The 26,974-nt window shown below is 39.9% G+C and overlaps 1 protein-coding gene and 1 long non-coding RNA gene across 8 annotated transcripts in view; both read right to left on the minus strand.

Annotated features, from left to right (window-relative positions):
- The window catches only part of EBF1 (EBF transcription factor 1), a 400,425-nt gene that overhangs the window by 265,081 nt on the left and 108,370 nt on the right, over positions 1-26,974 (minus strand). The gene's annotated exons all lie outside the window — the stretch shown is intronic.
- The window catches only part of LOC134761450 (uncharacterized), a 67,857-nt gene continuing 40,883 nt past the window's right edge, over positions 1-26,974 (minus strand). Inside the window, exon 2 of the long non-coding RNA XR_010140063.1 lies at positions 1-26,974. This exon is cut by the window's right edge and continues 30,797 nt beyond it. This is a non-coding gene — a long non-coding RNA (uncharacterized LOC134761450).

Genomic DNA, 26,974 nt, shown 5'->3' on the forward strand with positions numbered 1-26,974 from the left:
TTTTGAAATCCTAGAAAGTCTTATTCCAGATGAAACAGGGAAAGCTTGATACTTTTTGTATAAACCTGAGTGGTTAGTGGCACAAATGCAACAACCCCATTTGTTTACACCTTGCATCTGTGCCGACGCACAGGCAGATCAACCATCTTTCCATACAAATGCTGAAGGTTACCAGTTGTCACAGATTTGGACTGCTATCAATGGCAGCACAGGACTGTGTTTAAGTGATCTGATAAAGCTGGTGGCAGCTTGAGGGGCGGTATGCTTCCAAAATATGTAAACAACATTGCCAACAACTAGCCCATCCCATAAATGTAGCCCCCTTCTCAGATGTTTTGAAAATAAAATAGGCATCTCTTGCTTACCTTCCTGTAGGCCCCAAACAAAACAAACAATCACATTAAACTCAGAGCTTCCAATTCAAAAGCCTTGGAAACCAAGCCAATAACATATTGAAGTGAAGCTGCCAAGAGGCTGGGGACCGAGGCAAGCAGAGGACCATATACCCCATCTACAAGGCAACAACACCACACTGGTCAAACTAAATGCTTCCCCAAGCTCAATATGATCACAGCTGCCAGTTTGCAACCTTTGACTCTGCACATTCCCTAGGAAGAGTTTCTAGAATCATGAAGTTTCTCAGTGCTATAAACCAGAGTGTCATTATAGAAAGCTTTGTTTTATCAGAGTACAACTTCTTACGTTCTATTCACTTTCCTCAGTTAACTAGCATTGCTTTCTGTACTGGGCTTATAAGAGAAAGAAAGTAAATACTTTTTAAAGCCCACAAAGCCCATATAGGTATTTACAGTTTAGGGTGAAGAACAGTAAATTAGAAGTCTGAGAGCAAGGTATAAATCTCGCCTGTGGGACTAAAAAGGTATAGGACTTCGAGCCATCTCTGCAGCCTCCCTTTCCACTTCTTTAAGGATGGGGTTTTATCAGATCATGGGTAAGTTTCATACTGACTCAAAAGGCCCACAATTCTAAAATTTAGGAAAACAACTCAGTGACACCCCAGAGTGAGTTCACATCTAGCCCAACCTCCTATACCTCTTATAACACTGCCCTATAGCCAGACCACTATTTGCCAAAAAAGATGATGAAATCCTTTTCCACCAGCAAAGCTGAAAAAGCATAACAGATCACTCCATTCCCCTGGCATTCTGGTCAGTCAAGGTTTTACTACAATCATGTATCTCCTTAACTTCTTCGGTGGCTTATAGCTTATATTTTCACTTACAGACTGTGGAGGTCCAGGAGTTAATGATATTCACTAAAGAATACTATCCTCAAAGGTCTGTTCCACCACTAGACAATTATGGTATCCCACCAGATCTGAATTTCTAAAGAAAGTTTCTCTACACACTAGAGTCTTAAAAATGTTCAGAGGTTTACCACAAAAAACAAACATTTTCCAACAGATTTACAATGATACTTTGCTATTAACTTTTATGGAATGACAGTATAGGTTCTTTGAAGGTTTCATCTCCTACATCAGATGACAGAAAGAACATCTTCAGAACTGACCCCTACGACATGCCACAACTCAAGCTTAGAGAATACTCCGAAGTCCATGACAAAGGCTTCTCTCTCCAACTGAAAAAACAACTTTCTTACCTCTTCTACCAATTATAGGCCTCTGCCTACACACAAAACATATCACAAAGCATGCAATGTAGAATCACAAATAGAACGACCCCAGGGATCCTGTGCTTTTAAAGGTGCTACTAGGGAAGCTGGCGGTCACCTGATCCCTATTGTAACTTGGGTAGGAAAAAAACAAAGATATTAAATAGAAACATTTAAACATGACATAAAAAGGCACCCACCCAGCTATTAATGAATGGCAGTATATAATGGAATATCTAACGAAAGAGTGTTGGAACATTTTCTCTGCACAACTTCTAGTGTAAATTCTTGTTGGGGTTTATTGCTTTCTTTCCTTCCTCCCACATTTATTGATTTCATTCTTGGAATCAGACATAGTACTTGGAAACAAAAATAGGGAAACAATAATATCCTGCATCCTGCCCTCAAGGAGCTCGTTGCTGGGGATGCGGGGAGTTACATGGTGAACTGTTACCAGGCAGTGTGAAAAATGCTATGATGGAGAGAGAGTGCACACTTGTACCCTAAGTTGGTGGGTCCAAGAAGGCCCCTTTGAGAAGCTAATGCTGAATTTAATCCTAAGGATAAGTCAGACCAGCCAGATGAAAGCTGAGGCAAGGAGAAAGCTAAGAAGAGTATACCAGTTATAGGGGAAAACAGGTGCAAAGACAAAAGCAAGCTCAGAGTTCACGGTGAGTGTGCATCAGTGCAAAGTGGTCCAATGTAAGGAGGGGAGTAGCAAGAAATGAAGCCAGGAAGGACACTGTACATAACTCTTAAAAGCTTGCACTTTCATCTCTGGGACAGTGAGGAGCCAGGCTGTCCAAGTGGGAGCCACTTTAAAGCAGAAGAGTGATGTCAGAAGCATCAGAAAGATCATTCTAGCTGCCGTGTAGACAGCAAACCGAGTAGGGTTAAGACTGGAGGCCAGGAGATAGCTAGGAAGTTACTCTAGTAATCTGGGTGAGAGATAATGGTGAATTCAACTCAGTCAGACAAGCAGAATAAAATGGAGAGGAGAGAACAAACATGGGAGCTGGTTAGAAGGACCCACAGGTATGGAGAAGCTCGAATTGATAATGACAGTCTGTTAGGGTCTCTTTAAGCGCAGTATTCTCTACCTAAGGCTTCCCCAATCCCAGAAATACTATATGATCACCAAAGCCCAGGGAAGTTCTCTGAGCTTGGAAGGACCTAAAACACCAATATGTAATCCTTTGAGTTCCTTAAACAGGTAGAGGCCCACGTATAATCAAGTGCTCTAATTTTCATTTCTCTTGGTAGAGTGTTTACTCCAGAGGAGCAACTTTCCATTTTTTACTTGACACATGATCTGACATCTGCCTACAAGTAAAAAAATAATATGAATTTTCAAGTAGTGGAAATGCAACAAATCATCAAGATGTGTAAGAATATATTTCATATTTGTCAAACAGGTCTGACTTCAGTAAACAGAGATAGCTTAACGTGTGATGCGTCAAACAAATAATCCAACATGTCGAGATATTTGGTAACCAGACTAGAGATATCATGTTGTTTGTTGAAAATGGCCCTAAACTATGAGTCAAAAACTTTACTTTTTAGCTCTGGCTTGTCACTAACTTGTTATGTAAGTTTTGTTCTCCCTTGCCTGGGAATGAGGGAGATAGAATAAAAGAGCTTCAAGGTTCTTTTCAACCCGGATTCTAGGATCCACCTCCATATTATACGGTGGTTTTCTAACTCTGTGGCCACAGCATCCATGTGGCATAAGAGCTCTTAAGTGGAGATTCAAATCTCCCATCCCCTTTGCTTTGAGCAGTCCCCTTACATCTTTTATACATATTGTTTGTTTAAAGAAAGGTTACTTGGAAAAAAAAATGCTTGTAAATTTGTGCTCAGTGGATTTGCCTATTTTCTGAAAGATCCCAATTGTACTTTCATTCCTAGGAAGATTAATATCATGCAGAAGTTTAAGGTTTAATGGACAGTAGAGACTGCTCTGCAGCTTTGGATCTTTGCAATTGTTTCTGAAAATCCATACAGTTAAATCACGGTGATTCACTTACGCAAATTCTGCATTTATCCCAACCTCTAAGCCTTCTGTGGCATTTGAGTTTATAACAGCTTTTGTAAATGTTGATTTAAGATTTGGGATTAAAGAAGGAACACACCACCTGTCTTAAAGTTGACATAAATGTTATAAAATGGGATGCTACACTTTTTCTAATCCTTGTCTCTAACCAGACCCATATGTAAATTTCACACAGTAGTATTTAGTAGCATAATTAATCCCTACTTTATGTTATGAGTAATATTTCCTATTCCCGACCCTGTAACGTCCTTTAAGAAGATCCATGTTCCAATTAGACTAGCCCATCGGCACTCTTTTAATGAGCAGATTAATCATTCAGATGGGTACAACGGTGTCATCACAGGTTTTAAATATGATAATCTACATCCTAATGGTGCTGCAAAACCTTGGCTTAGAGCAAAAAAGGTAGAAAAAATTGGTGAGGGTTTCATTTTGTTCTCTATCTGGGACAAGGCAGGACACAGGAAACCTTGAGTAGGCAGAGGATCTGATTTGGGAAAGTAATCTTAATTCAGTTACACCAATTATTTCTAGAAGAAGTAACATTGGTTGCTTCCCTAAAACACACACTGGTATTTGTGACTCTTGGGAAAATGTTTTATATTTTCTTGCCCAAAGAGCTTTTCTTTTAGAACTTCACACCCAACCTTCCCTTCTAAGAAAGAGTATAGAAAGGGAACTTCCAAGTAACAGTGGTTTTAAAATAAAGTTAATTTTGATTAAGCCTGACCCATATTGACCAAAAGGTTCTGCCACACAGGTATGGAAGGAGAAAAAGAAAAAGTCCTTCCAATTTGATGATCACCTTTTCACATAGGGTTATAAAAAGCTATTTATTTTTCTATGCCTTCATTTCCCCTCTCTACAAAAGCAGCATTACAGTCAAATCTCAGACAGCATCAATTCTCTGGGCAATAGATGGCAAAACCACTGAAAAATAGGCTCACAGAGAGAAATATCAGTAAACTGGAATTGGCGATAAATGATTCACCCTGACCAAAAGTACACTCTTAGAAGGCAATTAATAGACCCAAGAAACTCAAACCAAACACATATTCTTTTTCCTGTACTTCCTAGGGCTTTATCGTAACTACCCTGAAAGCAAGTTCCTTTTTGAATTCTTACACTGCTATCCAGCTTCCCCCATCTCGGTTAAACTTGTCTCCCCGAAAGACAGCCACCTGGCTTGGTACTGAAAACCAGTTCCAAATCACCTTTTTAGACAAGCAAGTCCTGATTATATTTTTAATACAAATAGCTGAAGGCCAATTCATCTGTATCTACAGCCAAGGGTTAGCTGCCAAGAAATCTCCAAAGAGAACATAGGCTTACTTAAGCAGATAGTGAAGGATAGTAATTTAGGGCAGATGTCAAGTATATGATAAAGGAACATAATGGGATGGTGCTGTTAATATGCTCAGGGTAACCCCAGGTTCATCAGAGGCATCTGTAATAACAACCCAAGTTTCTGGATCTACACAGATAAAAAAGCCTTTTCAGGAAATAAGAGATTTGGGGGAAAGTACTTAAAAGGGGGGTGGGGAAGGCTGCTCCATAGTGATAACTTCATCCCTTCCATTTAACAAATGCACAGGGAGCCCCCAAGAGTGCTGGGCACTGTACATGCAGTAGTGCAGAAGAGATACAAATCCCTCTCAGATTATTTCATACAGCTCTGTTTCCGTTTTGAATTATAGGTGAAAAATATTCTTATTTTGGAAAGGCTAAACTAAAATACAAGTTTCATTCTGGAACTACGAACCAGAATCAATACATATCTTTACTGTAAAATGGAGCCCTTTTCTATAGAACACAAAAGACGTCTTTATTACCATCAAGATGCTTGTTGTAGGATAAATTTCCTCTTTAGTGCTACTCCCATACCCACCTTCTAGCCTTTCAATGCTTTCCCTATCAAAACTGGCTCTTGAGATAATCTAAAACTCATCCATATACGTATTGAGTATATGTTTGGAAGAGGGCAGAGAGTTATGTAGTTGCTCAGAAGCCAAAGAATCAATATGGTAGGATTTCAGACAGCAGCAGGATTAGGAAGAAAATTTTAGAGAGGGAAAGAACTGCGTGAGGTGGTTTTGGGGAATGGGGAAGTGGGGAGGGATTTCCTGTTTCAATATTCTAGATTTATCACTTTGGAAGTTTCTTTAAGGCACATGTTAGCCCTGCTTCTGAACGCCAATGAAGTCACCACTGTGAGTAAACATGAATTCAACTAGTTTCCCCCTAGGGCAATGATTCAGCCAAAACTACAAAAGGGCTGAAATTTCCCAAACTCAGAAATTTCAAAAAGTTGTGAACGAATTAGACATAGATGCTGTTGAGAACGATGGCTTAGTATCTGTCCACAGGAAACATTTTGTAAATCTAGAAGACCTGTCTTGAAATGTGTATTAAAATATGCAACTCAAACATGCTTGTCTCCAGTAGGTTTAACTCATTCCCGTTAAGTACCACATCATGGAAAAACACATGTCAACAACTACAAATAATTGCAAAAAAATAATTATAAATTAGTTCTAGATGTCTAAGTCAGTGCGATTCATTTAATGCTTCCACTGAGATCCCAGTCCAAGAAGAGTTAATCAAGCATAGCGGCTTCCTAATCAGAACAGTGAACTAATGATCCTATTTCTGAGTAATACCAGTCAGATAAAGCTCTCAAAAGGTAGTTAACATCACTTTGGTGGAAAGGAATGACAAGTGCAAGTCCTGGTAGGGGTAATGCATCATTCATGCCCCCTCTCATTCTGACATTTTAACGTTATCTTGTTTTACTGTGTCGGCCTAACACTGCCACTGCTGGCAAATTAAACTGTGAACTTACAAAGTGGGTGGCAATAAATACAAATTATGAGAGTTCAAAAGATGTCCCTGGAGGTGCACTGCTAGACACAGAATGTCTCTGGTTTTTCTGTCACATAGCAATAGATGAGAGACAAAGTGGAACAGGCATTTTTGGAGGCAGGAAAAAAAGAGAAAGAATTAACTTGCTGCTGATGAAATATCAGATAAAAATGAAGAGAAAACACATACTTAAAAAATTGATTTGGGAAGAACACACCACTGAAAAAGAGAAGGGCCTGTAAATGCTGTGTAAACATCAAAGGGCTTATGATCAACTGTCTTTTGTGAAAACAACTTCAAAAATCATTTTCGAAATTGAACAGGGTATTTGTAAATTATCAACACTAATAGCTGTGTATTCCAAGTAAAATTTACAATGAGAAAATACACATTGATGCCACAAAAATCTTGTTCATTGTATAAAGTTGTGAAATGACATCTGAACCCGTGTCCCCACCACCCCTCCCAGCCCAGAAAAAGTAAGAAAAAAAGAAAGGAAATTTGTTTCTTGTAAGTAATTCTGGATGTACCAACCTAGCCTGGATACCATTGAAAATACAAATATCAAGAGTTTCTCAGGATTGGCCAAGCGCGGTGGCTCACGCCTGTAATCCCAGCACCTTGGGAGGTTGAGGCAGGCAGATCACTTGAGGTCAGGAGTTTGAGACCAGCCTGGACAACATGGTGAAACCCCGTCTCTACTAAAAATACAAAAATTAGCCCAGCATGGTGGTATGCACCTGTAATCCTAGCTACACAGGAGGTTGAGGCATGAGACTCACTTGAACCTGGGGGGCAGAGGTTTCAGTAAGCCAAAATTGCACCACTGTGCTCCAGCCTTGGGCAACAGAGCAAGACTCTGTCCCCCCAACCCAAAAGAAGAGCTCCTCAGGAAGCATTTGTAGGCTAAGAAAAGAGACTTTCAGGAATCTTAATTTCTGCAGCAATCCCATGTGCCTTCCTGGTCACAGCATCCTCAAGGGTCAATGGACAAAGTCAAGGAGAAGAGAATAAAAATTAAAATGTCCCTAGAAAGACTGCTAAGGGCCGGGGGCCATGGCTCACGCCTATAATCCGAGCACTCTGGGAGGCCGAGGCAGGAGGATCACTTGAGCCCAGGAGTTTGAGATCAGCCTAGGCAACATGGTGAAACCCCATCTCTACAAAAAAAAGAAATGCAAAAATTAGTTGAACATGGTGGCAGGTACCTGTAGTCCCAGCTACTCCAGTGGCTGAGGTGGGAGGATCACTTGAGCCCTGGAGGTTGAGCCTGCAGTGAGCTGTAATGGTGCCACTGCATTCAAGCTTGGGTGATAGAGTGAGACTCTGGTAAGAAAGAGAGAGAGAGAGAAAGAGAGAAGAAAGAGAGAAAGAGAGAGAGAGGGAGAGAAAGAAAAAAGAAAGAAAGAGAGAGAGAAAGAGAGAGAGGAAAAAAAAAGGCTGCTATAAGCTTTGCAAACTTCAAATGCCTATAATGAAAATTGGAAACACACCCCAAACAAAAGAAATCTGCCCCTTTTTAGGCACATGAAAAATGACAAACCTAACCAGTACTACAGCCAGGCATCAGATTTTTTAATATCGCCTAACACTGAGACTTTTTTTTGCTCTCAATTTGGTCAAGTTCCACTAATGAATCTTATAAAATATTTTATCTGCCTATTCCATGCCCACAAACCACTCACAGGAGACTTGGAAATCATCATTTCTTCCAGAGTGCAGATATCAGTTGGGCCATATGCAACAACGGTCTGTTTATTTTTCCCATAAACCACCGGTTTCATAGAAACTCATTAGCATCACCTGTGTTAATTACACTAGCAAACCAATCAACAGCTCCTTCTTAATTAGGTTTTCTTTATTAAAGCCGGAAATTGCCAAGGAGACAAAAGTCACCTGGGGAAATTATGTGAAAAGGAGTGTTTATGCCAAATTACACACTAAAATAATAATAAAATAACCCAGTTTGTTTACAGGAAAAGGAAACAATATTAATATTCAAGGTCACTGGCACACTCCTTATTAATTATTCTCATTATATTACATTGTGATCATTTGTGCTTCAAGAGGGTTGGCTTATAGAAAGTCTTTGTACTCAAAGTTGACTCACACCAGATTTTAATGGCTGCGGTCAGCGATTATGACTTTCTTATTCCATAAACACGAGCACCTACAGGTTAAAGCAGTTAAGACTAATTTCATGAGCTCATGTCCCAACTGTAACTCAAAATCCTGTATGTCTGTTAGTAAACCTAGAAAGACATATAAAAATCTACTATAAAAGGAAAAGATACACATGTGACTCTTGGAATTTGTAATTCTCCTAAAAGAGAAATGAAAAAAGACTTCCAACCATATTCCTCTCACTTCCAAGTGCCTTTCAGCTGTAGGGAGGAGGAGTTGTAGCACTGAGACCACAAAAGTAGCTTTTAGAAGGAGATTCTTTCTCCAAGGTTAGCCTTACAGGGAGGTTCCCCTGGGACATTTAAATCAAGACTGGTCAAAGCACTAGAAAGTAGATTGCTGGAGCTTCTGGTAGCATGTAGGTGAAGAGGGAGGGGCAATACCGGGTAACCTATTAGGCCTTTTCATCTTCAATTTACTATAATGCTAAGTACATTTATCATGGACTCAAAATCTATCTTCGGAATAATGAAATCTGGGCACGCCCATCTGTAAAGTGGGGATAACAATGCTTAACCTGATTTTTGCAAGAAGAATGAGTTCATATTTAGAAAGCACGTGGATGATGAAAGTCACAGAGCCAGCGAGCATTGATCTGATTTCCATGGGTCTCGGAAAATAGCCTGTCCAGGGAGGCCCATGAATTCCGGAACTGTGTGGCCAGCCCAGTGAGTGATGGTAAAAAGTCAACTAGACTTGGAAGCTGGACCTTGAAGAAAAGCAAATGGGGATTTTAAACAAGCAAACATAAACGAAATAACTTCCCGGCATCAAGGCCCTGGACCCAGCAGTACAGGCTGTCAGGGGACTGCCTTCTCGGAGTCGTGGTTGCTTTTGCTTCGGTCGCAGGACACCTCCCACCCAGGTCAAGGCTGAAGAGGTTCCATGACTTTTCACTAAAAATCAGAGTGTTTGCCCCAAGACACTGAGAACCTCTGTTTTCTAGAATAAATGCCATAGGAGGGAATTGTCAAGGAGATGACCAAAAGACCACGGGAAAAACATCACAAGCAGTCCCAAAGCGTGAAGAGGTCTAAATATAAGAAGATTTTTACTGTGGCCTCTAAAAAGCCCACAGAACCAACACGCCCATCCAGCACTGTCTTCAAGAGCTAAGCCTAGGGAGTGCTCTCCCTCACCTCCGCCCTGGAAAAGTGCCGAGGACCTAAAGTCCATAACACTGAAATTGCTTCTTAGTGTTCAGAGATTAATATTAAAGATTCATACCAAAGACTATAGCCCTAATGCTAGAAAGGGAACCAGAAGAAGGACCCTCATGTATGGGTAACAAAGCATTTGAATGTGAATAATAAACTATTTCTTCCTCTTCATCATTTTGCAAATTGCCACAATGAATTTTAACCCTCCTTTTGGAGAACACACTGGCTTCTCTAGAGAATGAAACTTCAGCTTACACAGAAGCCAAGGTGTCCATGCTGATTGTCCATGAAGGGCTGATGACCTTTGTGGGAAGGTGCTCATCCTGACAGGCCATTGTCTTGCCTGCCCACCTCAATCTGTGTCCCCAGCTGCTCTTTTTCCCTCCCTGCTCTTCCATCTACCCAGCTGGATACCCTGTCACTCAGCCCTCAGCTGACTTTATTTCAGTCACCTGCCCATATTACCCATGTGCTGTCTCGTATATTTAGGTACACAGTTGTCACATAAACATAGATGGTTTCGTGGAAACTGAGTTTTGCAATAGGGTTGTCAAAGCAGATAGATGTTTAATAAGTACAATGGATCTGTTCCCAAAATGCATCTTTATAAATCATGATCAGCTTAGCCATCCTCTTAGTGGAACTGACCCAGAAGCCATTCTAAAAACATCAAATCTCTAGTTGTAGTGGTCTTAAGGTTTCACTCAGGAAATGTCAGATGACCTGGAATACCCAAAGCCTGTTGTTGGTAATGCTTCCCTTTAGTTTAAGACTTCTTGGATTAACGCTAATGACTGGGTGGATATCTTCTTCATTGCTTGGAAACCTTCTCATCTATTTGTCCTCCACTTTCAATGGCTTCCAATCTCACTCAAGAGTAAAAGCCCAGGACCTCCATAGCACCCACGGGGCCCAAGAAATGGCCCCAGGATGCCTTGGGCAGCACCACCTGCTACTTTCTTGCATGCACGTTCTGCTCCTCCCCACTGGCCTCCATAGCCTTCCTCAAACCTGTCAGGCACACTCCCTGAAGGGCCTGGCCTCACACTGCCTTTCCTGCCCTGTGTTTGCTTCCCCTAGCTATCTGCAAGGCTCTGTCCCTCTGCTCCTTCAGGTCTTGGCTCAAAAGCCAACCTATCAGTGAGGCTTTTTCTGGTTACTGTATTTAAAATAACAACTTCAGCCCCTCCCCAAATATTTCTTCATCCTATTTCCCAAACTATTTTCCTTGCAGAATTCATCACCATCTGACTTACTGGATATTTTACTGGTTTGTGTGTTGATTGTCTGTCTCCCTGCCCTAGAATGTAAGCTCCATGAGGGCAGGGATTTTTTTCACTCTTTTATTTGTGCTAATCCCCATTGCTAAGATCGGTGCCTGGATCTTGAAAGGTACTCAATAAATACTTGTTGAAAGAAGGGAAGGGGAGAAGAGGGAAGGATATTTCCACCCTCTTGATGCATCTTTTTATTTCTCCTCCTTCTAGCCTTTTCTATCTTCATCCCCTATTTCCCTCTCTAGAACATTCTTCACACTCTCCCACCCCAATCCCACTCCTTCACCTACATGACTTCCATTCTTCTTTCACCACTTTCTCAGAGGTCTCCCTGACCTTCCTAACCAGCTCAAACCAACACACACACACACACACACACACACACACACACACACACACACCTGCTGCGTTCATTAGATAGGACCAGCAAATCAGCCAGATATTTGGCGTCCTCCCTTTTGTAAACTAATCACATTACAGATTTCACATTCAGGTATGTGAATTTTAAATTTAATGTCTGAGCTCCAGAACCCCCAACCTCAGTAACTATAAGTTCCATGGGAGCAGGACCCTATTATCATTATACTCCCAAGTAACTAGCACACAGAAGGCATGCAATAAATATTTCTTGGTTGCATGAGGCAAACATTTATCTTCCAAGGTAAAAATTAATTCATATTCTATTCTTAGCTAAATGTCCCATAAAATCCTCAATAATTCCTAGTAATAGTAGTGGTAGTAGCAGCTGTGGTCATTGTCATTGTTGTTATCACCTGAATGCCATCTTTTGGTTCTCACCACCTCTCCCCACCTGGTCCAGCTCCCTCAGTCTTTTGCCACCACCTTGTACCCTGAGGAAATCCACAGACACCTAGATCTTCTGAACAGCAGTTCTGTTCTTATTCCTAAATCATTTTGCTGGTGTTTCGATTCATTCATGCCTCCATTGTAGATTTGCCACAGTGAACATGTTTGTAGGTCTGCATGCTCCCCAGGGGCATAGATGCAGGCTCATCTTCTTAATATCTCTAATTCCTAGCACAATGATACAGTCAGTACGTTTGAATAAACCAACAAGTAGTTGCCCTATTCAGACTGATTTCTAGCCCTCCATGATTGGATGGCAATCTGTGGTTCAGAGAACCCAATATAATCAGAGCCTTCTCTTTTTAAAAACTGCAGGCTTGAGGCAGAAAGTCTGGCAAATTACCTAAACCTTTGGTAACCTATGTTCACAGCCTCAAGGAAGGTAGCCAGCGTTTCTGAGCTTTCAATCCTGCAATTTCTCAATTGCCACTTGAGAGGCATTGCAAAAATCCTCAACTCTGAACTGTCTCACTTAGATGATCTGCCTAAATTTCAATTGTTTTGCATAATTTTTTCAAGTTTATTGGTAAGAAAAAAATCCTCATTGGAAACATACACAGCTTCGAGATGGAGTTTTCTTTTTGTAGACAATTTCTTGAATACACACACATTATCTCCCTGATAGGCAATAATGGCTCTTTAAGGTGCTGTCATGATCAATCGTAAAAATACATATTTAGAACATTTTTTAAAATGTGTGTATTATAAAAATGTTTTAAAATGAAAACTATTTACCCAAAAGACTATAATGGTTCCAAAGAGTATTTTGTAAATCCATATTTGAGACTTTAAGGAGAAAAAACAACAACAATTTCTGACCTGGGAGATTATAAAGACTTCACTGAAGCTATTAACATTTATTGTCTTTCAAAAGCTAAAAACATTGCTGGGGACATGCTTCCAGGTTGAAGAAAAAACACAGCCCATCTTCTAACAAAGGGTCTTCGATGCACCTCTCTGTCCTGCCCCAAAGGCTGACAGACACCAGTCCATTATACTAACTAATGGCACACTTAGAAGAAAATGCCATCCAGAGATGTTAGCCCAGGGACCTTGACTAATGGGTACTGTCTAATGTTCAAAGACCCCATCAGCTCTGGTCACTGATGAGACATTCTAAGAGTAGTGCATTAAGAACCTTGGTAGAGAAAGTCACTGTGGGAAATCTGATAGGATAAATTGAATATTTGAGGGGAAAACCCTCTTTATCCCTTTTGTCCCAAGCCTGATTCAGGAAAAAAGAAAAGATTAATGATCTCACATTAAAACCCAGTCTCCTACACCTCCTGTATCTCTTTCCATAGTCCTGACCCCACTCCCTCCAAAAAATATTTGAATAAGACCCCTGAGTCCTAATACTTAGTACGTACCATATGCTGTGTTTACTGAGACAAGAAAACGAAAGACTTTCTGGTTCATAGGGAAAAAATCCAGGTCTGTTGAATAGCAGAAAAATAGATCAGATCAGTGCTAAAGGTGTGAATGCTGTGTGGTGTCTTCATATATTTTCCAACTTTTTTAAACAAAAGAGTTTTGGGTGTTGTAAGAAAAAAAGGAGTTGGGAGTGAAATGAAAGAGAGAGAGAGGCAGGAAAAAAAGAGTGAGAGTGAAAGGAAGAAAAGAAGAGAAGAAAAAGAAAGGCTGAAAGATTTCAGGCATCTGTAATATTATATGCTAAGTGCTGGCCTGAAGCAAAATGTCACAGGCAACCTACAAACGGAAGTTTAAAATGGAAAGAGGGAGAAACTTTACCACAGCCACATGAGAAACACTGTTGGACATAAACAACTGGGGGGTCAGAGCTGGAAGGGGCTCACATTGACACATTTTTCACATTTTTATATTGTAGAATTCACAAATCTCTACTGAGCTTCCACAAAAACTTTACCTGTTGGGACCGAATGACCAGCTGGGTTTGATTAGGACAGCAAGCACGCCCCCATCCTCTCATTGGAGATCTGGGATGATTGGACTCAGCTTTACACCAAAGGAAGTTAAGTCCCTAATAGTTAATGAAACGAGGCGATTTCCTTTCTTACACCTGAAATAACCTGCCTCCCAGAGCCTGTCCAATAGACTGTCTCCAAAAGCAAATAGACCCGGCAAAGAGTACCTTCAAAGCCAAGCTTTCATTTATTGTCAAGACAGAATGAAATTGGTCCTTTTTATGTAACACATGAGTTAGGCTGACCTAGCCATTCATACATAGCAAAGTAGTGGTTCATTGTGTTGGCTTTTTTCCCCTCTCCTGTAATGTTACAAAAAGAATCTAAATACTCAAGGGCTCCCAAGCCTCTTGATGAGAGTACTTAGCTCACATCAATGGTAATGGGACTTAAACCTAGGCATTTTAGGCAGAATGGATTTCTTTGTTGGGTACTTTTCCTCCTCCCCTCAACCCCCCTCCAGCTTGATTTCACACCAGTTATGTGTGCAAACCCACAATAAATCACTAGGAATGTAAAATACACTACACTTCCCCACCACCCCCCCAAGTTGGCCTAGGTCATTTATCATTCTGTGGATTTCAAAAAGATGGTAGTGTTTTTATTGCAAAGGCCTTGTCATTACAGAAACTAGAAAAGAAAGTATTGATCACAATTAGATCATATATTAGCAGCCCTGATGCTGGGACTGCTAAGGATTTCAACCTAGATCATTCTGCCCTCTGTTAAAATTCTGGACAGCAATTTCTTTTATGTTAGAATAACTAGTATAAACCCATAAAATGTAACCTAAAAATGTAATTATAATTGCCGTGCCAAAAGCAAGCCAGTCAATATCTTTGAGATTCTAATAGTTTCAAGCAGTATTACCTTAACGGTCTCACATCACAGTACTGATTAAAGAAACATTTTGTCTTTTCATCTGTATGGAATGGCCAGTGTAATCACTGAGGCATAGAGAGCTAAAATATTTATTAGTGAGTATACATCTTGGTTCAGGCAGTGAATGTCAATTTAGGGTGGAAAGTTACAGCACAGCTCTCAGTTCAATTCATTTTCAGGTTCTTCTAATGCTCCTGGGGTAGTCATCCCATGCACAGAAGGAAATCTCAGAATCTGCCCCTACACCCAAATGAACTCCTCCTGCAGATTTTCCAGTAAGAAGCTCTTGTTGGGAAATTTCAAACTGGTCTTAAATGGACAGCGACTATCATGGAACCAGAGTGAACCAACACACCTGAAAGGAGGCAGAGCTGAGTAGAAGCAAACCACAAAGTGAGGCCCGCCTGACAGCAGTTCCCCAATCCACCCTTCTTATCCCTCAAAACAGACAAGCAAGCAAAACTATTCATGTGAAACTTATTGATTTAAAAATAATGTAATCTAAAATATATTAATAAAAACCTATCATTCTCTCACAGAATACATAATCTATGATTTATAGCTTGGAAACGAAATACTAAACTCATAATTAGAAAGTACATGTAAAGGGTTTCTTTAAGTTAGACACTTAATACAGTTTCTTTCAACAAACTATGCAATCTCATGATATGGATTTGGAATGTAAGAAATATAAAAAGGTGTTTCAAAATGCACAGAATATTCCCGATCATTTCTCTGAGAACTAAAAATATATGTTCTCCCAATTAGTGGCACAGGAAGAAAATTTAGTGTCCTATCAGTTCAGAAACATCAGCACTGTAGCCAAATAAAATTTCTACCATGGGATGTGCACTATTAATTTCACAATTAAACTTATCTGTGTCATGTGCGTTTCCACAGCAAGATATGAAAGGGGTGGTTAAAAATCTGTTTCATTTAGGGAAATATACTCTGTGACTTAGTAAGAATGCCATGGCCCTGACCTCCCAGTGGGCTGCCTGGGAATGCATCCACTTTGACTTTTCGCTGGTTCTTAAATAAACACGGTACCAGGCCTCAACTCGCCCTGCCTTAGGGGGAGGGAGGAGAGAGAAAGAGACATACACACACACAAAGGCTAAAGGAAGGGAAAATGGGTGATTCTGACTCAAAAATTAAGTGAAAACGCCAACCCTGTCATCCCGGGATGGCCAGACAAAGGGAAGAGGCTGCCTCACACCCACACGGTCTACCTGTGGGTAAACTGGCATTTCTAATACTTTTCACCTAGTCTGACTTGACAGATGCCTAACCTTAGCTACTGAGTGGAGACAGGCTGATGGGCCTTGGCCATACAGGGGGAAAATTTTTGATGCTTCTCACTTATGACATGATTGATTTTCTTTCAGCGGCCCTTCACTTTGGGAAGTGGCGAGGGCTGGCTCACTGCGCCCCGGTGCGCCCTGACCCCCGACATGCGGCCGCTGTGAGGCTGGAAACCGATGACGGCAGAAACCTAAAAAATCAATAGGCCCTGTCAGTCAGGGGCCAGGCGGACGTCTTTTAAAAACCCAATCACGACATGTATTTGCTGCATGGTGTGGATCTACTGCACACTTGAGAACACACTGAATTTCCCCCTTCCCTTATTTATTTATTTTTTTGGCTTTGCTTTACATTTCATTTTGCCTCTGCTTTACACTTCATTTTGCCTCTTTTTAAGGTTGGAAGGGGCAGAAGCCTTAACTTTAAGGCAGCAAGGGAAAGGGGCAAGCCATGTGGTAAGGTCCGTTCTTCATGATTTTTACAGGAAAAATTCCCTGGAAACTATTTGAATAGTATGAAATAAATAGAGCACCTTGCCACTGCCAACATAAACAGTGACATCATTTTTTTTTTTACATTATCTGGAAAGAATTTAGATATAAGACTTTTAAGTCTAAAAACATATGAGGGCAAAGCCGCTTAATAGGCTTGATTAAGGAAAGACTATTGTTTGATTTTTCTTTGGGGGTTTCTTGAAGGTAAAAGAATTGAAGATACACACACACACACACACACACACACACACACACACACATATACAGAGTCTATAGTTCTCTTTTGGGAAAGAACAAGCACTAGGAGAATCACTCACTTTCCAAGCAGGGTCAGTGTAATATTCTCTATTCTGTGTGGAAGAAAAATCAAATATGCATCCTTTCTTTGAGAGACAGACAATGCAAAAGATGGCATTTAGCTTCTTCCTGATCTGAGGTGGGAAGGATAAATATCAACTATGACAAGCCAAAAAGATAAGAGAAATACCATCAGCTGGAATGTTTCAGCATAAAGAAATCCACACTCACACAAAGAGAAAAAAGAAGAAAGTGAAAAAGGTTTGGAGACTATAGAAAAACAGAAGAATGCTATTAGAGACTATTAAAATGTATAAGATCTATATGAAAGTGGATGTCAGAATTTCTGTGACATGCTTTTCTCCTTTCTTTTCAGAGAAATAGATAGGTATATTATGCATTATCTTAAAATTCACTAAGGTAAATATCATACATTAAAAATAAAACAAATAAACAAAATCTGTGCCTGAATTCCCAAACTAAGCCCAATTAAAGGTTTCTTTATGGCTGTAAACCTGACAAGCTACAATTTCCCCCTGTTGCAGTGGGTGTGTGTGTTTTAATGTAATATTAATGAGCCAGGATGGAGGGTCATAAAAAGTGATAGGTTTTTGCGATGGTAAATTATAAATCGGTATTGATTTTTCCCGGCACTAATGCAGCCAGCTTATTGTAAGACACCACAGGCAAAGTGCACTTTATCAGATTAGACTGGGGCCGGTATCAAATATACATGAGAATAAGGATGCATTTGTGAGTTAGACTAGACTTTTCTTCCCTAACAATGCATGAAATTTTTAAGAAAAAAAAAAAAAAGCAGACAAGGATACTGGGAAATTCAACTTTTTTTTTTTCTTTTTCTAAAGCAAAAATTTCCAGAATTGTTGCTCTTGAGATAATTTGATTCTAAATGAATAGAAGGCAGTAATAACGCTAATCAAATTATAAATAGTTTTCTTTAAGGCTGTTCTAAGTTTCTCTTATTCGTTTGTACTTTAGGTTGGTGCCCAAAATGAAAAGGTCATGCTCTGGCCCCTTCCCTGCATTCACTCTCTGCTTGCAGTATCATTGCTTTCCTCTACCCACAAGTCACTGGGAGTGTTTTTTTGTTTTGTTTTTTGCTTTTTGTTTCCAAATGATCGAGGTTCTTCTCCATTGGTATTTTATAGTCAGAAGGACTTCATTAGACACTTGAGTGGAGATGTTCAGCCATAGAGAGAAAAAGAGAAGGCAAAGAAAGAATAATAACAGGAGGAAGAAAAGAAAATGACTAGACCCCATTTCCTTCAACAAAGATATTATTATTTGTCCTCTCTCCAAACCTGGGTCAGCCTCTGACTCACTTCAGGTCTCATATGTCAGCAGAGAAGAAAGTCCTCACCCTGAATGTGTGCTTGCCTTTTGTTCTTTGGAGAGACTTCTCCAGCTTTGTTGGGAATGCTAGCAGCCCTGTTTCCAAACACTTCCCGATTTCTTCCTAATAGCTGCTGGCACGCTCTCTATCAAAATCTGCCACTTTCCTCCCTGCACAAAAGCTGTGCTTCCACCACGTGACCGCAAGCCGTGCCCAGCTCTGAGGCCAGATCCGCAGCCAAGACTCCTCTCTCTGTCTCCATGGCGTGAACAGGAATTGGAAACCAGCACATTCACCCCCAAAATAGTCTTTTTTTAAGAAGTCGAGAGAACATGTGTTTATTGACAGTTCATTAACAAACATCAACCCCCCGCAAGCTGTTTACTAAGGAATGTAGTGAAGTGAAGATGTGTGAATATAAATAACTAACAAAGGAAGAATGCAGAGAAAATATCTCATTGCATTCCCCCTTTTAATGTATTTTGAATCTGTTTTATTTTCTGCTAGAAACATGTTGCTGCTGAAGGTGTCTCTATGACACCCAGAACAGTAAAAACAGCAGGTGTTTGTGTACTGGTATCTAGAACACTTAAACTCTGAAAAACTGGAGTATGACATTCCTTCTCATTTTTTTCCCCTTGCCTATATCAAGGGATTTAAACAATTATTTTAAAAAGGAAAAAGAAACTAGTAAGTTTCATAGTAAGGTTAAGGCTATAATATAATTGCTAATTTCTAAAACATGATGAATATTTAAAACCACTGCAAAAGTTTGCAAAAACCAAGCCCAAATCTTGAGGAACATAAAATCTTAGTTGGGGATAAGAGAAACCAGCAAAGAATACATACTATTCAATAAGGTGTTTCTCATTTGTTACACCAATACTCAAAATGGGCCATATTCAGCAAGGGTAGCTAACCATTTCCAAATGTTAAAAAAAAAAACTGACTATAATATACTTGCATCAAAATGACTCCGACAAGTACAGAAACAAGGGAAAATGTTTTGAGACAAGAACAAATCAGGTAAAACCTAATAAAGTCAAAAGGAAATTAGAAAAATAGAAGGTTGTTTTCATGGGAGTTTAATCTTTTCACTGAAAAGTGATCTTCATTATATGTCAAATCAACATTTTAAGGTTCTTTTTTATAAAGTTATGAAAGTAGAAGCACACATTTTTACCTATTCTAATTTAACTGCATTAGTGGTGCCAAAACCCTCATTTACATTTTTCATAAAATTGTGAAGAGGTTCTCTCTGCTTTAGGGATAGAGCTAATAAACAAACACATAAATTAGTGTATTTTAATTAAACATTATCCCATGAAGTAATATTGTACACCACTGCCTAATACAAGAACAACTTTCTTACTTAAAATCCAGTATAATATTAAAATATTAAAACTCATTAAAAATTAATTTTAAAATACTTTATAAACATTCAAGTACTCTGAGTTCTGTATTTTTAAAGGTTTTATGTTGTTGGTTGTGCATATGATATAATCCACAAGTTCCTAACAAAATGGTGCAAGAAGCTACAGTTACTTTGCAGAACTGCACTGACTGATGTAGAACAATTACTATTGTTTTATTTTAAACATTTCATCAAAACAGTGCTGATAGAATCTTACTAAAAAAAAAAAAAAAATTAAAGGTCCGGTGGACACATATAGCAAAACTGCATTGACTAATGACTTCAAATCATTATCGTACAGATCTGAGACTTGACTCATGATCTAGCTAGATAAGCCTCCTGATAACATCATTTTAAAATTGCATCCAGTTTACTCAATCAGAACTTGTTTGAGTTACCACTATGTGCTTAAAATGGGATTTCATTGTCAAATTATGGTTTGGGGAAAAGGATTCAAAATAAGTTACAATGGCCTAGACCAAACTACACACTAATTGAAACTCTGTAAAAAAGGTAGATAGGTTTTAAACATGCCTAAAAATATCTTTAGAAATCCTAGGTCAAATAGATAAATGCCCTGAGACAATGAGCTAATGAATGTAAATCATTTGACATTTATTAAATAAACATTAGCTGCTACAGTTGTTACTAATAGTATTATTTGCACAGTAAGGCTCAATCAAAGGTGCAGATTGACCAACGCTTAAAAACACAGATGAAAAGGATGCACTTGGGCATACTTCACATTCAAGTTAACAGTCATTTATTGAGGGACTATTGCATGTCAGCCACTGTGTCAGGCAACGAGGATATAAAGATTAACAAGACTAAATGACCTGAGGGCCATAACTTTTTAGTCTGCCTTACTTAGTGTTATACATCCAGCTCCTAGCACAGTGCTTGGCACCTTGAAGATACTTGATAAAAATTTGTTGAATAGATGAATTAATAACAAAATAAAAATCCCTGTTGACAAGGCATTCACAGTCTAATTCTTTTTGCTTTACACGGTATTTGAATTTTTCCATCACAAGTCCAGCTTGCTTTTTTTTGGAAAACTCCCTAGCTAAATATAATTTAATAAAGTATCCATGATCCCTTGATTCCGAGAATATAATCCCGTTGGTATTTAAAGCAAAAGATATATATATATTGTGGTCTAAAAAGGGTCAAATTCCCATTCAGCATCCTACGTATGAAACTCTTGATTTAACCAGAATTACCTTGGGAGGAAATCCAACATAATGAATGGTTAGAAACTATGAATCCTTCTGGTCTGCTCCCCTATGAGGAACTGCTTTGTTACCTCATAGGGCAAAGCTATCCCAGGATCCACCGCCCCTGGCGCCAGGCTCCACCTGCCACACTTTATCTAAGAGGCCCTGGATATCCATCTTGGGGGCTCCTGACTCCCTCAGCCCTTACCCTTTCAGCTCTAGTAGATCTCTCGTCAGAATAATACCAGCTTTTCATTTCAATCAAATTACGGTGATGGCCCAGAAGGTGGTAAAATAGTATAAGGGTTCTCTTTGTCAGGAACCTTGAAAAAGCTGTATCTTTTATTCAGTTGAAATTTTTACTAACCTGAAGACATGAAAGAAGAAAGGAACAATAAGTCCCAAGGAAGCATGTAGGGTTTTTTTTTTTCTGTATATAAAGTGTGTTTTGAAGCAGTATATTCACTTATTAAGTTCTCTGAAAGTATGACTGACTTGATGTTTCCCATACGACTAATTTACAACACAATTTGAACTCTGCTGCATCCGCTCGTGGAGGCAGGAGGCATCTTTTCCCAGTATTGGTGGAATGTTGTCTAGAGTAGTATTGATTGCACAGTGATGGGAAGCTATAGGACAAACCTGAACTAATTAAGCAATAAGCTCAAAGACTACCTACCTTCAATCGTGTTTGAAGGTACATTTAATTATTGCATGGATGCAACGACATGAAGAAGAACATGCCATTTAGGGAAATGTATCAAAGAGTATTGTCCGGGTGACTAAGACTCCCTATTGGCTCTAATGTCTTTGGAAAAATCAAAAGGAATATGAAGCAAGTGTTTCAATTTGGAAAATGAATGCTGCCACATGGGTGGGAGTGAGATATGGAGGGAGGGAGAAGGTATGACCAAATCTGAGATAATGTGCTCAACCAAAACCTAGAATAGATTCCAGGCCTAGGATAGTAATTTTTATAAGTACCTGAGAGTACGTTAGTACTTTATCTGGGCAGATTCTTATCCTGCAACTGTAAGTGTGTGTGTGTGTGTGTCTGTGTGTGTGTGTAACCAAATAAAGAACATAGAACTACGTCTCTTCCAGTGGAAATTCAATAATAAAAAATATAATTAAAATGCTGGTTACTGTTATAATATTTGAGTCCTTTAGTTACGAGCTTATTTGCCATGAATCTTCCAAATCATACCTGGAATCTCAAAAGAAAGAGTAAAACAGAATCTCAAAAAACCTTTCTTAAAGTTTCCAGCTCCTCTAAATTCAACTTACTGCTTTAGCTGAGAGCACTACCTACAAGTCTGCTAACAACGATTTATCAATGATGGCCAAAACCATAAATGTTAAGATTCTCACCTGATTTGAAAATTGATTTCCATGGTGCTGTTCATGATTAGTTCATGTTTCTAACTTCTATTCTCTAAGTTTCTCAAGTCTCTTGTTCAACGACCTGAGTTTATACTTCATTTTTCCATTTTGTAGATACTGACCTTTTTTTAGACTACTTTGCTTATTATATAAGCACTACCATCACTTGTTAAGGGAAATAAAACTGTACCAGTAATGTGCTCAGGACAATTCTAATGGTACAAGGACATGAGCATTAAATAATATGGAACCACATAATAAGAGTGTCGTTTTCAATTTTCTCTTAATTGTTCTGATTACATCAATGAGGGAGTCTCAGTTTGGTGCTAGTATCTGGAACACCTACCACTTGCCAGTCTCCATGTTTAGCAGAGTTATTGGCAGGCAACAGCGTCCAGCTACAATCTAATGACGCCGTTTTCTTTCCTTTTTTTTTTTTTTTTTTTTTTTTGAGATGGAGTCTCACTCTGTCACCCAGGCTGGAGTACAGTGGTTCGATCTTAGCTCACTGCAGCCTCTGCCTCCTGGGTTCAAGCGATTCTCCTGCCTCAGCTTCTCGAGTAGCTGGGACTACAGGAGCGTGCTACCACGCCTGGCTAATTTTTTGTATTTTTAGTAGAGATGGGTTTTCACCATGTTAGCCAAGATGGTCTCGATCTCCTGACCTCGTGATCCACCCACCTCAGCCTCCCAAAGTGCTGGGATTACAGGCATGAGCCACTAAACCTGGCCCAATGCTGCTTTCTTTTCATTGAATTTATTTTCATTGAATTTATCTTGTGGTTACCTTCCATCTACGGCAGGTGAGGCTGAACTGCTACTTACTGCGGCACTATAGTTTCTTTTCAAATAAATTCAAGTTTAAAGAGTAAATTGATGTAAATACATTTGTTTTTAAAAACAGTACAGATGATATAAAGATAGGCAATAGTCATGAAAATGATACGAGAATAGCGTTTGCAAGGAAATCTGTTGTAAAATAAACACCTGGGCTGAAAACTGGCAACCTGGATTTCTGGTGGTAGTTCTGCCTAACCAGCTTTGGGACCGTGTGAAAGCCACTGAACATCACCTATCTTGACCATAAGGTGAAAAAGTTAGATTAGTATTTTCAACCTGACTGCACACTACACTCACCTGAGGAACTTTTAGAAAATGCCAGTGTTGGTCTCTACCCCATACCAATTATTTCAGAATCTCTGGAGGCAAAGGCTAGACATCAGTATTTGCTTTAAAGATGCCCAGGAAATTCTAATATAAGTCCAGGACAGAGAACCATTGGGAGAAATGATCTCTAAAATCTTCTGAGGCTTAATATTGCACTCAAAATACTTTTAAAATGCAAAGATCTCTTTTCTCCCTGCATCTACTTTTTTGTTTGTTTTCAACCTTCCCCTCCTTTTCTTTCAAAGTTCTGGATCCACATATCCTTTTTGAATTTTGCTGATGTGACATCTCCCAAATCACTATTATCCACAAAAGCCATTAATGTGCTATTTGCCTACTTCTCAGATCAGTAATAAAGCCATTAAAGCAGAGGCATCAGAGTCTAAAGTCAGAAAACCTGGACAGACAGTCCAGCTTCCTAACTCCTAGCTCAGTGTGTGTGAGAAGGGCAGGAGGAAGAAGGTATGATTCCTTGACTTGGGTGCCAAGAGGACCCATGGAGGTCAGCACTGTGCAACAAAGCTCCTGGAGATGGGGTACACTGCAGAGGCTGGGAGTGAGCTCTGGGGCACATACCACTTAAGCCCCTTCATCAATAACCACTTACCCCAGCAATGGCACATCAGCAAAGTCATTCCGAGCAGCTTGGCTCTCCTGTCCGGCACAGGCCCCAGGTGGAGGGGGGGAGTTGCGTGATAAATGCTGAGCCACAAGCCATACCGCTCCCAGCCCCTGTCTCCTTCCCAGCTTAATTAAGAAACACCATGATTCCCATCCTTCTCTCTCTGGTTTTCCCTTTTATCTTCCCCTTCCTTGGTGTGCAACAATGGGTGCTGCTCTCTACTTCTTAGTATAATAGGTGGAAGTAAATGCTGATGAAAAGTCCTGGACGAAATTGGGAACAGGTACTAGACCTTTTTTAAGATTAAAAAGAGTCGCTTCTATCTCCTCCCCTAGGTTTCCTGGGCTGACTATGGTGGTTCTCAGGCAGGGGCCTCAAACTCAAATGCCTACAGGAACACACAGAAGTGCTGCATCCCCAGGTAAAGAGAGCAGCTATACTCAGCAACAGCTGGGGGTTGCCGGGAAGGCGTGTAAGCCCATAATTATACATTCTCCAATTTTATAAAAGCAGCCAGATATACGGATTTGAATGTGAAGTCTGATTTCATGATGTTGGCATCAAATTCAAATTCTTAAAAAATATTCTGCCGATCAAGCCAAATGCATCTGAGGACCAAATTAAGTTAGGAAGCTATCTATTTGTGGACTTTTCTCAGTTGTGAGGTTGGGGGAAGGGGAGAGAAAATTCCTAAGAATTTAATATCTCTCATTTCACTGGGCTTGCCAGATTTATATAATCTTTGCCCAGACCCCAGTTTAGAAATTTAATCACTCATTCAACCAAATCCTAGTAATTATTATTACTATTTCTATAACTTTGCATGTGCACTTCCGCTAAACACACCTATGAATAAGGAACAACTATTGCCACCATTTCACATAAGGAATCTGAGGCTCAGAGAGACTGAATAACTCAACTTCAATCACACAGCTAGGAGGTGTCAGAGACAAATGTGAAGTTGAGGTTGTCTAATTTCAGCTTCCACATTTTTAACCCTACATCTACTGTGGAGCTTCCAACCCTAGCACTAAGAGATCTGAGAAATATAAGGGAGTTAGACAGGGACAGCATTCATTCATCTAGTTGGAGAGATAAAGTAGGCAGGTATTCATTAAAATCCAGGCTTACGCATATACCAAACCATAAGCCCCTGGGCAAACTATTTTACTTTTCTGAGTCTCAGTTTCTTCATCTGTAAAATGGAGATAGCATCAGTATCTCCTACAGCCACTAGTGGGTGGGCATTACAAGCATAGTGCCTGGAGTACAATAAACCACAGATAAGTTGCACTACTATTGTTATTTTTCTATTATCTTTACTATGGAATCATCCTTCCTCATGTTAAGCCCTCTAGCCTTCAGCCATAGAATCTTAAGCCCTTGGGGTTTAAGAACACTTATAATTTTTCAAAGCCTTTTAATACCCATTATTTCATTTGATCCTCCCAACAATACAAGGAGGTAAGCAGGGCAGGGATTACCTTGTATGACAGATGAGAGAATGAAGGCAGGAAAAGGTTCAGAGGATGTCCAAATTCACACAGACATAGGCTCCATAACCCTGTGTTTTCTTGTAGTTACTAGACACTCCGAGGAGGAAGTGGGGGATAGGGAAGACCGCTAAAAGTAGAAGCATTACATGTGTCCGTGGGTGCCTAGACATTTCACAGGGATCATAACACAACTAACTGCCCAGGAAAAAGATATAAGAACTCTTCTGAAGTAACATAAATGAACTGGAAGTAATATACTGCAAATTATGTAGATAAATACTTATAGGAAAAAATTACTAGAAGCAATCGCAACCAAGACTAGATAGTAAAATATGGAGAACTTTCTGAAGGAGGAAAGTCAAAGGCCTAGATCCCCTTCTATGTGTATCCCTCACTTACTAGCATTGGGAAGGGCATCCCCCCGGGGCTCACTGGAGCAGCACTGGAGTGGAGAAAACAGGCCACTCTCCCCAGCTCCTCTGTTTCTGAAGCACCGTTTACAACACAGACAACTGGATTATTAAATACTGTATTTTCAGCATCTAGCACATTATCTGGAACATAGTAGGTGCTTAAAATAGGTGGAATGGATGAACGAATGAATGAATACCTCTGGTCACAAAGATGGAAGAAACTATGAGCCAGCTGTCTGCAGTGGACCTGGCCCATTCTGGTGGATGTCTGTTATTTTTCCTGCCCAATGCCCCCTCCTTCTCTTCAAAATTGTACTTTTCCTTTCGTAAACTGCCCCTGGTCCATTCTTCATGGTCTTAGGAAAACTGATAACCATGTCAGGCCATTCTCACTCTTTCCCTAGACACTGACACTTGAGAAGAGTGGGATCTAGCAGAGGAAAAAGGAGGAGTCCAGGCCTCTGCCAGACAGCATCCTGAGCAACTACACCACAGCCCCAGAACTGCCTCACATCCTCATCTTCCCAACACCTCCTTATTCAACTCCTCTCACTTCTAAGCTCTCCAATAAATCCCTTTCCCTTTGTTTAAGTTGTCAAGAGTCAGTTTCTATTGCTTGTAAACCAAAGGACTCTGCCTAATACACCCACCACCCTATCTTTGAAGGGAGGAGTTGAGGGGACAGGGTTGCTATTGTATCAGCTGATGTGATTCCAAGAGGATTTAAATAGGCCCATTGTTCTTCTGAGTCTGCCTCCCAGAACTTATCAATAATAATATAAATATGACAAGAAGTGCATAGCCTGTTCAAGTTGCCCCTAGATGATGCGAAGGAGAGATAACTACTTCAAATATTTTGCTCCTTTTCTCTCCTTCTGGCTTAGACTTTGCAAAGTGTAGCCAGTGAAACAACACAGAGAGGAGGGAAAAGAATTTTTTAAACCCTCAA

This window comes from Pongo abelii, chromosome 4 (assembly GCF_028885655.2).
Source record: "Pongo abelii isolate AG06213 chromosome 4, NHGRI_mPonAbe1-v2.0_pri, whole genome shotgun sequence".
NCBI lineage: Eukaryota > Metazoa > Chordata > Mammalia > Primates > Hominidae > Pongo > Pongo abelii.